The sequence below is a fragment of the Sapajus apella genome, unplaced genomic scaffold, assembly GCF_009761245.1.
Source record: "Sapajus apella isolate SASKATOON/1434 unplaced genomic scaffold, GSC_monkey_1.0 scaffold1, whole genome shotgun sequence".
In the NCBI taxonomy this organism is placed as follows: Eukaryota; Metazoa; Chordata; class Mammalia; order Primates; family Cebidae; genus Sapajus; species Sapajus apella.
Genome location: NW_022436941.1, coordinates 57034326 through 57049022, shown reverse-complemented (window position 1 = coordinate 57049022; position 14697 = coordinate 57034326). Strand labels below are relative to the sequence as shown.

The 14697-nt window shown below is 33.9% G+C and overlaps 1 protein-coding gene and 1 pseudogene across 2 annotated transcripts in view; one reads left to right on the top strand and one right to left on the bottom strand.

Moving 5' to 3' along the window:
* The window catches only part of XRCC4 (X-ray repair cross complementing 4), a 276417-nt gene that overhangs the window by 51390 nt on the left and 210330 nt on the right, over window positions 1-14697 (top strand). The window lies entirely within an intron of this gene.
* The window catches only part of LOC116553966, a 39221-nt pseudogene that overhangs the window by 1194 nt on the left and 23330 nt on the right, over window positions 1-14697 (bottom strand).

Here is a 14697-nt window from a genome sequence, read left to right as displayed (position 1 = left end):
TGTTCCCTAATGTTGACATATTTCATTATATAACCATAGCACAATTATTAAAACTAAGAAATTAACACCGACATAGTAATCTACACATTTTATTTCAGTTTCACCAGTTGTCCCATTAAAAATCTTTTTCTTGTCTATTTCAGTTTCACTTTTTGTCCCATTAAAGATCTTTTTCTTATACTATAAGTAGACTTTAATCAATGCATGTTATGTTACACCAGAAAATTCAACAAAAGATTATCCATTTCCATATTTATTTTTATTACATTTCCAGCCTTGTAATAATTAAAGGCCAGTTTCTTTATTTGTGCAACTCCTGGTAAGAGTGTGATATTTGTAGCTACAAATGACTCAACAGCAGTCAGTAGTGGAGAAGTGCTCATAGTGACTAGAACAATGATGGTGGATTACAGTGATGTTTTCTGATTGGTTATAGTTCTTAGTCATTTATATGTTCTGATAGGTAATATATACTTTTATTGCTTTAATTTTAGACTTAGAGAAAAGTTGCAAAAAATAATAAAGAGAATTTCTGCATACCTTTAATCCTGTGTTCCCCAATATTCACACAGTCCATTATATAACTATAGTACAATTATTAAAACTAAGAAATTAACATTGACATAGTGATCTACAGACTTTATTTCAGTTTCACCAGTTGTCCCATTAAAGATCATTTTCTTGTCTAGAACACAATCCAGTATTCCACATTGCGTTTGTCTCTTCGTCTTTTACAGTCTGTGGAAGTTCCTTAGTGTTTGTGTTTCATGGTGACTCTTTTGAAGACTGCTGGCCAGTTAGAGTATTTGTGGAACGTCCCTCAATTTGGGTATTTCCTTAAGATTAGATTGAGTTTATGTATTTTTGACAAGACTACCATAGAAATGTTATTGTACCTTTCTCAGTGTAACACATTAGGAAATTCTTGATATTTATAAGCATTACTATGGATGATATTAACTTTGAATACTTGGTTAAGGTTTTGTGTGCTAGATTTTGCTAATTTTGCTAATTTCTCCTTTTGTAATTAATAAGTGTCTTGTGGAGATATATTTTAAGCATATACAAGTATCTTTTGTTTCATTATACTTTCACCAACTAATTTTAGGAGAGTTAGCAAATACAGTCACATGTCGTTTAACAGTGGGGATGTGTTCTGAGAAATTTTCATTAGGTGATTTCTTCAATGTGCAAACATCATAGAGTATACTTAACAGAAACCTAGATGACATATCATACCTAGGATATGTAGCATATGTAGCCTGTTGCTCCAAGGCTACAAACCTGTACAGCATGTTGCTGTACTGAATACTGCAGACAATGGTATTTGTGTATCTAAACATACCTAAACACAGTAAAGGTACAGTAAAAATGTGGTATAATCTTATGGGAGCACCATTGTATATGCTTTTCCTTGTTGACTGAAATATTGTTATGTAGTGCGTGATTGTATGGTTGGTTGTATACTCATACATACACATCCACATATCTGCATTTGTCCATCTATGTATATCTTAAAAGCCATTAGTTCAATGTAGAGTTTATTCTAGTCTTTCCTTCTTTCTTATTTGTAACTTTCTCTGACAGTGAAATCTAGCTTTCATTTGTCACAATATGCTTACTTATTTTTTCTGTCCAAGTATACATCCATATTAGTCAGGGTTCTCCAGAGGGACAGAACTAATAGGATATATGTATATTTGAAAGGGAGTTTATTAAGGAGAATTCACTCACATGATCACGAGGTGAAGTCCCACGATAGGCCATCTGCAAGGTGAGGATCTAGAAAGCCAGTAGTGGCTTAGTCCCAGTCCAAAAGCCTTAAGAGCTGGGAAGGTGACAATGCAGGCTTCAGTCTGTGGCCGAAGGCCAGAGATCCCCTGGCAAACCACTGATGTAAGTCCAAGAGTTCAAGGGCTGAAGACTCTAGAGTCTGTTGTCCAGGGGCAGGAAGGATCCAGCACAGGAGAAAGATGAAAGCCAGAAGACTCAGCAAGCAGCTTATCCTACCTTTCTTGCCTGCTTTGTTCTGGCCACACTGGCAGCCCATTGCACGGTGCCCACCGACATTAAGGGTAGGTCTACCTCTCCCGGCCCACTGATTCAGATGTCAGTCTCTGGCAACACCCTTAAAGACACACCCAGAAACAATATTTTGCCAGCTATCTAGGCATCCTTCAATCAAGTTGACACCTAATATTAATTATCACAACATGTAAAATTGTTTAAGAATTGCTAATGCACATCCCTGTGAAAAACAGATTTTTAAAATATAGTGCAGTATTTGTATGTAGTTTTCTTTGGTCTTTATGCATGTCATATATTTAAAATTACTTAGTTTTATTCTTTTCCACCCCTTTCTATATCTCAATTTCATTTTGGATTCATCTCAATTCTAGTTGATATTGATTAGTTATTTAATTTGGGTATGTCAACAATTATGAAAAATCAGAGCTACCTAAAAAGGTATATTCAGAGATGTGCCACTGCACTGTTATCCCTACTATTCCCATTTCCAGACTTTTAAAATTACATTTCTGCCAACTCTTTTATGTAGCCAAACTCATTAGTTTCTGGTTTGTGTGTCCTGTATTTCTTTTTTACAGATGAATATGCATATTTTCTTATATTCTTTCTTATGTGAGGGGTAGTATACTATAAACACTATTTTTTGCATTTTCTTTTTTACATAGCAATGTATTCTGGAAGTCACTCCATATCAACTCATAAAGAACTTCCCTCCTTTTTTTTGTATACAAGTACATAATATGCCATTTAGGGATATATTCAGTTTTCATCCGCCCCTCAATGTATAGGTATTTGAGTTGTTTCCAGTATTTTATTATGTAAACAACACTGCAGTGAATAACCTATGTATTTTTGCATTGTTGAAGGTTTATCTTTTCAGGTAAATTCCTAGATGTGTGATTGCTAGATCAAAAAGTAAGCGTGTATGTTGTTTTCTTAAATGTTGCCAAATTTCTCTCCAGAAGAGGTAGACCAGTTTGAATTACTACTAGTAACACATGAAATTGCCTGATTCCTCACACCATCACCAACAGAACCCTATTCTTTTTACTTTTTAATTTTCTTTTCTCTGATAGGTGAGAAATTATATCTCAGTGTTATTTTAGTTTGTATTTCTCCAATTGCGAGTGAATTTGAACCCATTTTCATGTCTCTAAAGGTCATTTCTGTGTCTTTTTTGTGTATTATTTGTTTATATCTTTTCCCTCTTATTTCCCATTTGGTTTTGATTCTTTGTCCTTCAATTTTTAAGATGTTAAAATATATTAGGGACATTAACACTTTGAGTATTACTTATTTTAAAGTGTTTCAATAAAATGTATTCAGTGTGCTTCTTTAGTGTTTGACTTCTTAAAATATTAATCTGGAACAGGTCAAGTCTCAGATATTACAGATCTTGTACTAAAAAAATGCTATTTTAATCCGTTTATGACAGAAATGAATGAAACTTTAGCAAATGTGATTAAAAGTGAAATAGACATGTGTGGTCGTTGTTATTCTCTCTCTATCTTTTACGTCTACTCTCTTGTGGAAAGTTCTTCTTATTGCATGTATGGAAATGTCTTATTTGTCAGTTAACTTTCACTTACCTTCTTTTATTCAAAACTGTTATCTCCTTTCTTGGTATTCCTATAGATTTTCTATATTTCATTATTACATTTACATTGAATTGTGGGCTGGTTTTTTAGCTGCCTGAGATTCAGGACCTTGTCACTGTCATATTGGCCTCCTTTCCTGTGCTTAATAATGAAAGTTACCAGTAATGAGGACGGTCGCTGTGTGCTATACGTGATGCTCTGCCCGTACACAGAACTCTTCTGATTTTATCCCATAGGTCCTATTACCATTTCAGTGTTATGGATGAGGAAACTAACTCTCAGTGGTGTTTAATTTGTCCACAGCCAGTTAACTAGTGAGTGGCAAAGCTGGAATTGAACATAGGTGGTGTGGCTTCAGTGCCTATGGGACTAATTACAATATTGTATGTCATGTCTTTTAATTTTGTATTTAGTTAATGTGCTCAAATTTTTATTTAGTTGATTTATTAAAGTTCTGTGAAATTCTTGATACTCCAGGTGGAAAATTGGGAGGGCTTTGGCTAAGGGAGTAAAAGTAAAAGTAAACTAACAGCAAGAGAAATTGAACATCCACATGGAGTTAAGTTTGGTGAAGTCTGTAAGGATATTTGAAGTTTTATTTGAGTCTGCTGTTTTTTTTTTTTTTAATTGTCATTAATTCTGATTACATCAGCAAAAGGAACCCATTCAGTAGATGGCAACTATGTAGGTGACATCTCAGAGTCACCAGTTCATTTGTACATTGTTTTGAAATTATTATCACAAGAGATCTCAACTGTGATTTTATTTTTATTTTCTAAGTTCTAAACATTAGACATTACTAAAATTTCCATCAGAGAAATTATTTGTTTAAATAATTTTAACGAAGTCTTGATGAGCAAAATGTTTTTTAATGGGTTTGCTTGCCAAGTTGGGATACAATGCTTATGATACAATTTTGAATATATAGGTGTTCCTTTACACTTGATAACACTTAAATGTAGAGATTCAAATAGTTACCAGTGACAATATATTTTGATGAAAAATGACAACCTTTTCCATACTATTTTACAGGCTCCTCATAACTCTGGAATAAGTGTGATTGTTTGTTAGTATTATTTTAAGATTAAATTACTTACCACCGTCCTACTCCAGTGCTGTTTTGATATTTTGAGAATTAGTTTTGTTATTGTTGTATTTTAATCTACCTTTATACTGAGAATACTTAAGTATAATAAGGTCTGTTGTATTTATAAGTGAAGTGAATATACAGAAATGTAATGTAAAACAGCTACCTGACCGATTTTAAAGTAATTCACTACTTTGTATTGCAAGTTCACCCACCTTGATCACTATATGTGTATCAAAATATCACATGTATGTCATAAATATAAAAGATTATCATGTAGCAATCTAAACTGAAAAAATTATAAGAAAATGACTGCTAAAAGCAACATTCTAACATTTTGTTGTGGAATTGGTGTTTTCACTTCTTTTGCTCCCTATTCCTTCCTGCTATCCATATTTCTGTCTGGTATCATTTCATGTTATCCTGAATAAATTCCTCTAGCATCTTCCGTAGTACAGGATTGCTGGCAACGAATTCCTTTAGTTTTAATTTTACCTTCAATATTGAAGGACCTTTCCTCTGAACAAAGGATTTTAGATTGAAGGTTTTTTTTTTTCTTTTAGAAATTTCAATATGCTGGAATTTTGTCTTCTCGGCTCTATTTTTTTTTTTTCTGATAAGTTAGCATTCATTTGAATTATTCTCTTGCATATAGTTGTTTTTCCCTGACTGCTTTTAATATTTTCTCTTCAACTTTGATTTTTAGCAACTTGACTATGATTTGCCTTGGAGTTTTCTTTTTTTTCTTTTTTTAAAATTTCAATAGCTTTTAGGGTAAAGGTGGCTTTTGCTTATATGGATGAATTGTGTAGCGGTGAAGTTTGAAATTTTAATGCACCAGTTCCCTAATTAGTGTACATTCTACCCAATATGTAGTTTTTTATCCCTCACTCCCCTCTGCACTCACCTCTTCTGAGTCCCTAATGTTCATTATATCTCTCTGTATGTCTTTGTGTAACCATAGCTTAGCTCCCGCTTATAAACGAGAACATAAAGTATTTGATTTTCCATCCCTGAGTTACTGTGTGTGTGTGTGTGAAATTGAACATCCAAATGCAGTCAGTATATACTGAACTAATTTGGTCAAGTTTGTAAGGATATTTGAAGTTTTGTCAGAGTGAGTCTCCTGAATATCCTTATAAACTTCACCTAATGAAGATTTCTCAGAATATATCCCCACTGTTAAACACACATACACACATATATCACATTTTATTTTTCCAAGGAGTGGACTTAAAAAAATTTTTTTTTCACCCACGGACTGGCTGAGCTTCTTGAATCTATCAATGTATATCTTTTCAGTCAAATTGGGAAGTTTTTGGCTATTATTTTTTAAACACTTTTCTACCTCCATTCTCTCTCTCTTTTTTTCTTCTGAGACTTTAAAAATCCTTTTGTTCTTTGTCCTGCAGATTGGATATTTATATTGGTCTTTCTTCAAGTTCATTGTCTTGATTTTCATCTCAATCTAGTGATTTAAAAAATTTTATAGTTTTTTATTATTAATATTTCCATGTGGTTTTTGTTTATAGCCTTTATTGCCTCTGATGAGATTTTCTGTATTTTTGTTTGTTATGATCATAAATTAGTTTTAATCCTTAATTAAAGTGATAATAGCTATTTAAAAATCATCATCTGCTAATTTCAACACCTAGATAAACTTATGTCAATCTCCATTGACTGTGGCTTCTCTTCAGCATGTTTTTATTTCTCTACTTGTTGAGAACTTTTAGATTTTATACTGAACATTGTGAATGATGTAGAGAGGAGATTCTTTTAGACTCATTTGATAAGTATTGCTTTTTTGAGGAAAGGAGGAGTCTGTTTTCTGAGTCAGTTAACTTGGCTGTATTTCAGCTTCAAACTCTGTTTCCTATGTGGTAGGTGTTAGCTGAAATTTCAGGTCAGTTCTTCTAACCTTAGCACTCTTACTTGGATTCTGTCTCACATATACTTCATTTAGAGCTTAGCAAGAGATTTGAACAGTTTATGTGTAGAATTTAGAGCTTCTCTTTTCTGCTTCTTTCCAAAATTCTCCTCCTCACTTTTCAAGTGCTGTGATTTCTCTGTCTTCAGGATTTTCAAGGAAGTAAGGTTACTGGTTTCTGTGAAATTTTAGCTGCTCTGCATGGCTGATATTTGGGCCCTTACTCAGGTTATGAGACTCTTATTCAGTGTTATTCTTTTTTCCTCCCCAGAATCCATCTGCTTTCATTCATTTTCCTGTGCAGTCAGGTCTTTTTTTTTCTGATATTTTGTGCTGAGTTTATAATTGTTATCTATGGTAGGGTTGCTCCTATGGGAATGGCCCGACTTTTTCACTGGAAGCAGAGCTTTATACTTAGCTTTTGAGCTCTCCAGTCTCTTATGTCTCATGACTTTTCTCTATATTTCAACAAAAGTATGTTTATATTGTTAAACTTTCCGCTTGTTAGGAAATTGGTACTGTGACCTAATTCCTTAGAATCAGTCTTTCTGCTGTCCTAGTTTATGCGTTGCCTAATTAAAGTCCCGCCTGTATTTGAAAAGTGGAAAACTTCCAAGGAAAGTGAGCAGCTGGTATTGACACTCAAAAGAGTTTTATGAAATGAAAGTAAGCAAAGGGCCAGTTAGGCTGAACTTCAGGAAAAAGTATCTAATGGTGAGATTTGTGAGACTAAACAATCTGGCAAGGGAACTTTCTCTGAGCTATTTCAAACTGAATTGGAAAAGTCAGGGAAAAAACAAGTAATAAGCCCAGGTCATGCATTGGCAGATGGACAGTTGTATGATCTCATACTTACCTTTCCCAGTGGCTAGTTGGCTGTGGGATCATTAGCAGAAAAACACCTTAGGTTTTACATTATTAATATGAAAGTCTGAATTAGACTGAGAAAATAGATTTCTGAAAAATGCTTAAAATTGTTGATAAAAATTCTTCTGGAAAGAAAGAAATCATATATTATTCATTTTTATTTGGAGGAATTCCATGAGAGCAGAGACAGCAGCTCTCTTATTTATCATGGTTTTACAAGCACCAAGTGTAGCACCTGGCAAATAGAAGACATTCAGCAAATATCAGCATTACTTCTACTTTTACTGTACCTTACCAAAAAGTGATAGACCCACAAACAAATGTTAACTATCAGAAGTGACATTTTAGGCTGATGTTTTTCATTGTTTCTCTTTATGTTTTCTTTTTCCTCCTGAGTCCTGAAAGCCTGAATTTAAGGTGATTAGGTTTTTTTTTGTGTGATTTTTGTCCACAGGAAAAATCAAAAGGATTTAATGTTGTCCTCTGTGAAATGTTACTTCAAGAAAATAAAATATCAAAGATATTTGCTGGGAGAGAGAATATTTAACAAAGCAGTTAATCATACTGAATCTGAAGTCAGATGGTCCTGACTTTTAATCTTGGCCACAAATTACACTTGTTCTGTGGCCTTTGACAAATACTTGGTCTGTGGCCTTTAACAACTTCTCAAGCCTATCTGAACCTTAGTATGATCGTCTTTGAAAAATGTGGATAAAATGTTAGCTGTGGCGATGTATGTCTGTAGTCCTAGCTGTTTGGGAGGCTGAGATGGGAGGGTCTCTTGAACCCAGGAGTTTAATCCAGCCTGGGCAACATAGCGAGGCTTTGTCTCTAAAAAAAAAAAAAAAACAAACAGAATTCCACACGCAGAGATTAAATAAGAAAAGACTCAACCCAAGTTTTCATCAACAGATGAATGGATAAAGAAAATGTGATAGGTCTACAAAATGGTATACTATTCACTCTTAAAAAAAAAAGGAAATCCTGTCATTTGTGGTAAAATGGATGAACCTGGAGGATATCATGTTAAGTGAAATAAGCCAGGCACTGAGAGACAAATACCATATGATTTCACTTACATGTGGAATCTGAAAATGTTGAACTCATGGAATCAGAGGGTAGAATGATGGTTACCTGGCGTTGGGGGTGATGTAGAAGGTGCTTGAAGAGATTTTGGTCAAAGGATACACAATTTCAAATAGGAGAAATAAATTCAATAGATCTGTTGTATAACAGATGATAACATGTACTGTATCCTTGAAAATCACTAAGAGTAGATTTTAAGTGTTGTTACCACAAAAAATCATAAGTATGTGAAGTAATACATATGTTAATTTAGCCATTGCACAATGTGTATATACATATATATATATATGTTTCTTTCTTTCTCTTTTTGTTTCGAGACACAGTTTCACTCTGTCGCCCAGGCTGGAGTGCAGTGGCGAAATCTTGACCCACTGCAACCTCCGCCTCCTGGGGTTCAAGCGATTCCATGCCTCAGCCTACTGAGTAGCTGAGATTACAGACACATACCACCACGCCCAGCTAATTTTTGTATTATTAGTAGAGATTTGGCTTCACCATGTTGACCAGGCTGGTCTCGAACTCCTGACCTCAGGTGATTTGCCCACTTTGGCCTCCCAGAATGCTGGACATCATCTTGTTATAGATCGATCAATTAAAAACTAATAAATTAATCAATTTTAAATTAATGAGTTTTAATTTATCAATTAAAAATTGATTAAAAAGCATGGATAACTAGCATTTGTTAAATATGGCAGTTATGAATTTAAAATGAGATTAGTATATAAAATTGTTTTGCATTGTATCAGATGCACAGTACGTGCTTGATAAAAGATACCTGTAGTTCTGGTGGTTATTCTATTCATCTTAGTCTTTGTAATTCCTTCTTTTTGTTTTTTAGATAATTTGATACCTTAACATGGGGGTAACTGGTGGCTTTGTGACCTTCAACATTTTTGACTTAACTTTTACTCTTTAGTTAAATTGTTTATGAAATGAGAGGATGTATCAACTCACATTTAATCCCCTGTATCAATTCTACTTGGTGGGCTTTTCTTGGAGAGTTGTTCTTTGAGTATTCTGAGATTACTTCCATGGCTCACTGGAAGACATAATGTAATTCCATGAGTTTGTGAACCAGATTTGACGTGATTTACTATCCATTTATAGTTTCATCCTTCAATTTTCAATAGGTGAGAATATAAAATATGTTTTTGGATACTTGTTTATATAACTTTACTTTTTTTTTTTTTTTTTTGGAGACGGAGTTTCGCTCTCTTTACCCAGGCTGGAGTGCAATGGCGCGATCTCGGCTCACCGCAACCTCCGCCTCCTGGGTTCAGGCAATTCTCCTGCCTCAGCCTCCTGAGTAACTGGGATTATAGGCACGCACTACCATGCCCAGCTAATTTTTTGTATTTTTAGTAGAGACGGGGTTTCACCATGTTGACCAGGATGGTGTTGATCTCTTGACCTCGTGATCCACCCGCCTCGGCCTCCCAAAGTGCTGGGATTACAGGGGTGAGCCACCGCACCCAGCCCAACTTTACTTTTTAAAAACAATGAGTGCCCACTTTATGTTATGCATTGCCTTAGGTGCTTCTCTTGAGTTTGTGAGGGATGAAGGTATCCATAGTTGAATCCTGGAATAGATAGCTTCCTTAGGACATCAATATAATAGTAATAATAATAATAATGAAGAAATATTGTTGTAATGAAGATATAATAACAATAAAAAATAATAAGGAAGAAATAAAAATAGTAAAGAGTTTATATCAAATGTATTCAAAATATATAGATACTTTTTTTGTAACAGTATTTAATAAACTGTAAAAATTTAAAACTACTATCAAAAAGAAGAGCTTATGATATATTATTTTTGCAACATTCTACAGGGAATAGCACTATCCAAAGCAAGAACTTTATTATTGAATCACAATACTGAAATATAGTGCATTTTGCTGTAATCATCAAATAAATCATGTAACTGACATGGCAATATAACTATGTTGCTTTATATTTTCATATCCTAGTGGTATCTGTAGCCATGCATAGATTTGGATCACTCTATTAATGGTTCTTTTTGATGGATCTTGAAATGTGAGAAGAGTCTCTCTACATGGTATTCTGTAGCAGGTATTCTTCAAATGGCTGAATGACATTGAAGTGTGTTGCATTATCTTCTGGTCTACAGTATTTATTTATTTTTTTAGATACAGGATATATATGTAATGGACATTCCACTATGTGTTTATGTAATGGATATTTTATTATGTGTTATATTTTTGTTACATGCTATACTTTAATATTAGCATAATTAAAGGCAGCTTTAAAGCAAAATGAATAATTCATTCAATCTGACAAAAACTCCAAATATTTCTAGTTTTCTTAATCATAATCATTGCTCTCCTTTTTTTCTTTTGAAACAATGATCAAAGAAGCTGCATTTCTGTGTGACTCAGTATTTTGAAATATTTAGTCCAACTCAACATAGTATTTCATCAAAAAGAAGATGGTGGTGTTAACACTGATTTATAAATGTACTGATATACTAACTGCTAAGCTGCTATCTGGCAGGTTGTAAATATTCTATATGATAGTAAATTTTTAGGATTTTGAGTAGTGAGAGAAGAAACATGTTGTTTCTCCCTATTGAAATAACAATTTGGTTGGTATACTTTGTTTTAAACCAGCTGCAAAACCAAGTGGACCACCCACAGAGTCCAGTTAGAGATTATTGAGGTCTGGCTGGCTAAAGTACTGCCACCTAAACGGATATCATTGCCAATTCTGTGATTCAGTGCTTGATCTAAGTAAGTGATTACTTAGAAATGAAGCTTTCCAAGTGCCCGGGCTTCTGAGATTCTGTATTTAAAAATTGAGAGAATAATAAGAACAGGAAGAACATTCTTTGAGACAAATGTAAAATCTGATAATGAAATTGAATCTTCTAGTAGTGGCTAAGTCATACTTTCTTTACTTTTGGTATTGGAAGCCTGTTACAATCATTTTAAACAATGACTAAATAGCTTCATGTGTAAAACCAGCACTCTTATTAAATTTTTTTTGTATTGTCTGTGTTTCCCTATTACAATGAGATTTTTGAGAATATAAGAAATACTGTTGTTACTCTGATATCATTTTATTGAATATCCTTGAGTTATGCACATTCATAGCAGTATGTCATAATAGTCAGTATGTTCCTTTTTTGGGGAAGCTTCTTAATGTTAAAAGCTTCCTAAGCATTATTTGCTAGATCACAGTTTGAATGGCAGTATAACTGCATTGTCGGATGATATACTGTTTGAATAACAGAAGTCACATGGAGTTCTGTGTATTTCCCAGATTATTTAACTAGCTGCTAAACTAAGAAAAAAAGCTTGCTGAAAGATGACGTGATGCTTTCAATGGTCATAGAAATTACAGGTGCTGGGAATATCTAAGTATTAACTAATTACTAAGGGTACAACATAAATATACACACATGTTCTTACATTGATGGAATATGAATAATGAGATTATTGGACTTGTATGCTGTGTGATTTATTCCAAAAATATGTCCTAGCCTTTTAGAAATTTATTCTGTGTTCTGTCATAACAGCCATAAATCATTATGAGAAATTATTGGATTTACTATGACTTGAATTTTTACCTCCATGATAAAGATGATTATTCAGGAAATTATATGCTTGTGTAATTTATAGTTTACTGGTCAAGAGGATTTTTTATATTGGGATGGATAGATAGATAGATAGAAAAATAGCCTATAAGTGTTTTTTTGTTTTGTTTTGGAGTGAATGAATTGTTTATTCTGTTATGATTCCATTGCTATCTCATTTTCTTTGTTTTTCTTTTGGGTACAAGTTTCAAAGTAAGGTTTATTTATAATAAAAACAAATTTACAAGTCAATAAATATTCTTATGTAATCATAAGCATATATAAGCACAAGTGGTTGTTTGCCTGTGGTCCTCAAAATAGAATGATAGGTTAAGTGAAAATGAGTTAGTATAAATGATGTTGAATTATGTTATAATTGAAGTGCAGTCTTGAATGAAGGCTCAATTTTAAAGTCAGTGTCTAAGGTCAAAGTCGAAGGTAGTCAGAATTACCCTTGAAAGTCCCTTAAACTGACATTATAATGTGCATGGCAGTATCTACCAATAAGTCCAGCACAGGCAGTTTTTCCCCTAGTGATAGAAGACATTGCTGCTGCTTTCACTGACCACCAAGTCAAACATGTTACTTTCAGTATAGACGCTATGTTGTACCAAAAATATTTGGCCAAACACATTAGGCCAGGGGTTGACTTTTCTTGGAGAAGATAATGAAAATAAGTAAAGTGGAAAGTACTATGGCCACCCTTCTGTTCTGGGACTGCTGCCTCACCTTACATGTTTTTTCCAACTGATTTTGATAAAGTTGTAAAGCAATCGAAGGGAGTAATGATAACCTTTCAACAGATGGTGCTGGAACAGCTGGACATCCTTAGGCCAGAAAGTAAAACCTGACCTCAATCTTATACCTTATACAATAATTAACTCAAAATGGATTATAGATTTAAATTTGAAATAAGACTATAAAGCTTTATAGAAAAAAAATCTTTGCAATATTTGTAGGATATAGGGCTAAGTAAAAAGTTCTTAGACTTGACACCAAAACAGCATGATCCATGAAAGGAAAAGGAAAAATTGATAAAATGAACCTCAAAAAATTAAAAATTTAAAAACTTTTATCCTGTGAAGAGAAAGGAAAGCCATGGACTGGAGAAAATATTTGCAAAACACATACCCAACAAAGAACTAGTGATTATATATATATAATTTATATTTATGATTTATTTTATATATAAATTTTTGCATACAAATTTTATTTAGGAGGAATATTTTAACCTTTTGTAAGTCTTCACTTCTATTTTCACTGATATTTTTTACAAACAGATTTTAGAGCAATTTTAAGTTGACAGCAAAACTGAGCAGAAGATACAGACTTTCCATATACACTCTTCCACACACATGCCCAACCTCTCCCATTGTCAACATCCCCCACCTGAGCAGGACATTGTTACAACTGATGAGCTTACACTGACACATCATTATCACACAGTCTACAGTTTACATTCGGGTTCACTCTAGATGATGTACATTCTTTGGGTTTGAGCAAATGGCATGAAGCTATCATTATAGTATCAGGCATCATAATTTCTCTGCCCTAAAAAGTATCTGTGCTACACCTATACATCCCTCACACCCCAGCTCCTGCCAATCACTGATCTTTTTACCATATCCATAGTTTTGCCTTTTCCAGAATCATATCACTGGACTCACATAGTATACACACTTTTCAAATTGTCCTCTTGCATTTAGTACTGTATATTTACATTCCCTCGATGTCTTTTCATGGCTTGATGTCTTATTTTTCTTTAGTGATTTAAAAACTGCCATGTGGAAATATGAAAGTTTATTCATTTACATTTCATTGAAAGGTATCTTGGACTGGGCACGGTGGCTCATTCCTGTAATCCCAGCACTTTGGGAGGCTGAGGTGGCTGAGTCACTTGAAGTCGGGAGTTTGAGACCAGCCTGGCCAATGTGGTGAAACATTGTCTCTACTAAAAATACAAAAATTAGCTGGGTATGGTGGTGGGTACCTGTAATCCCAGCTGTTCAGGAGGCTGAGGCAGGAGAATTGCTTCAACCTGGGGGGTGGAGATTGCAGTGAGCCATCATGCTATTGTACTCCAGCCTGGGTGACAAGAATGAAACTCAATCTCTCTAAAAAAAAAAAAAAAAAAAAAAAGGCATCTTGGTTACTTTCACATTTTGACAATTATAAGTAAAGCTTCTACAAACAACCATGTGCAGGTTTTTGTGTGGACAAAAGTTTTCAATTCCTTGGGGCAAATACTAAGAAGCATATGGTAAGAGTATACTTAGTTTTGTAAGAAACTGACAAACTGTCTTCCAAAGTGGTTGTACTATTTTGCATTCCTGCCGGCAGTAAATAAAAGTCCCTGCTGCTTCATATCCATGCCAGCATTTGGTGTTGAAATTATTTTGGCTTTTGGTCATTCTAATAGGTGGGTACTTGCATATCACTATTGTTTCACTTTGTATTTTCCTAGTGACATTTGATATGGAACATCTTTTCATATACTTATCTGCCATAT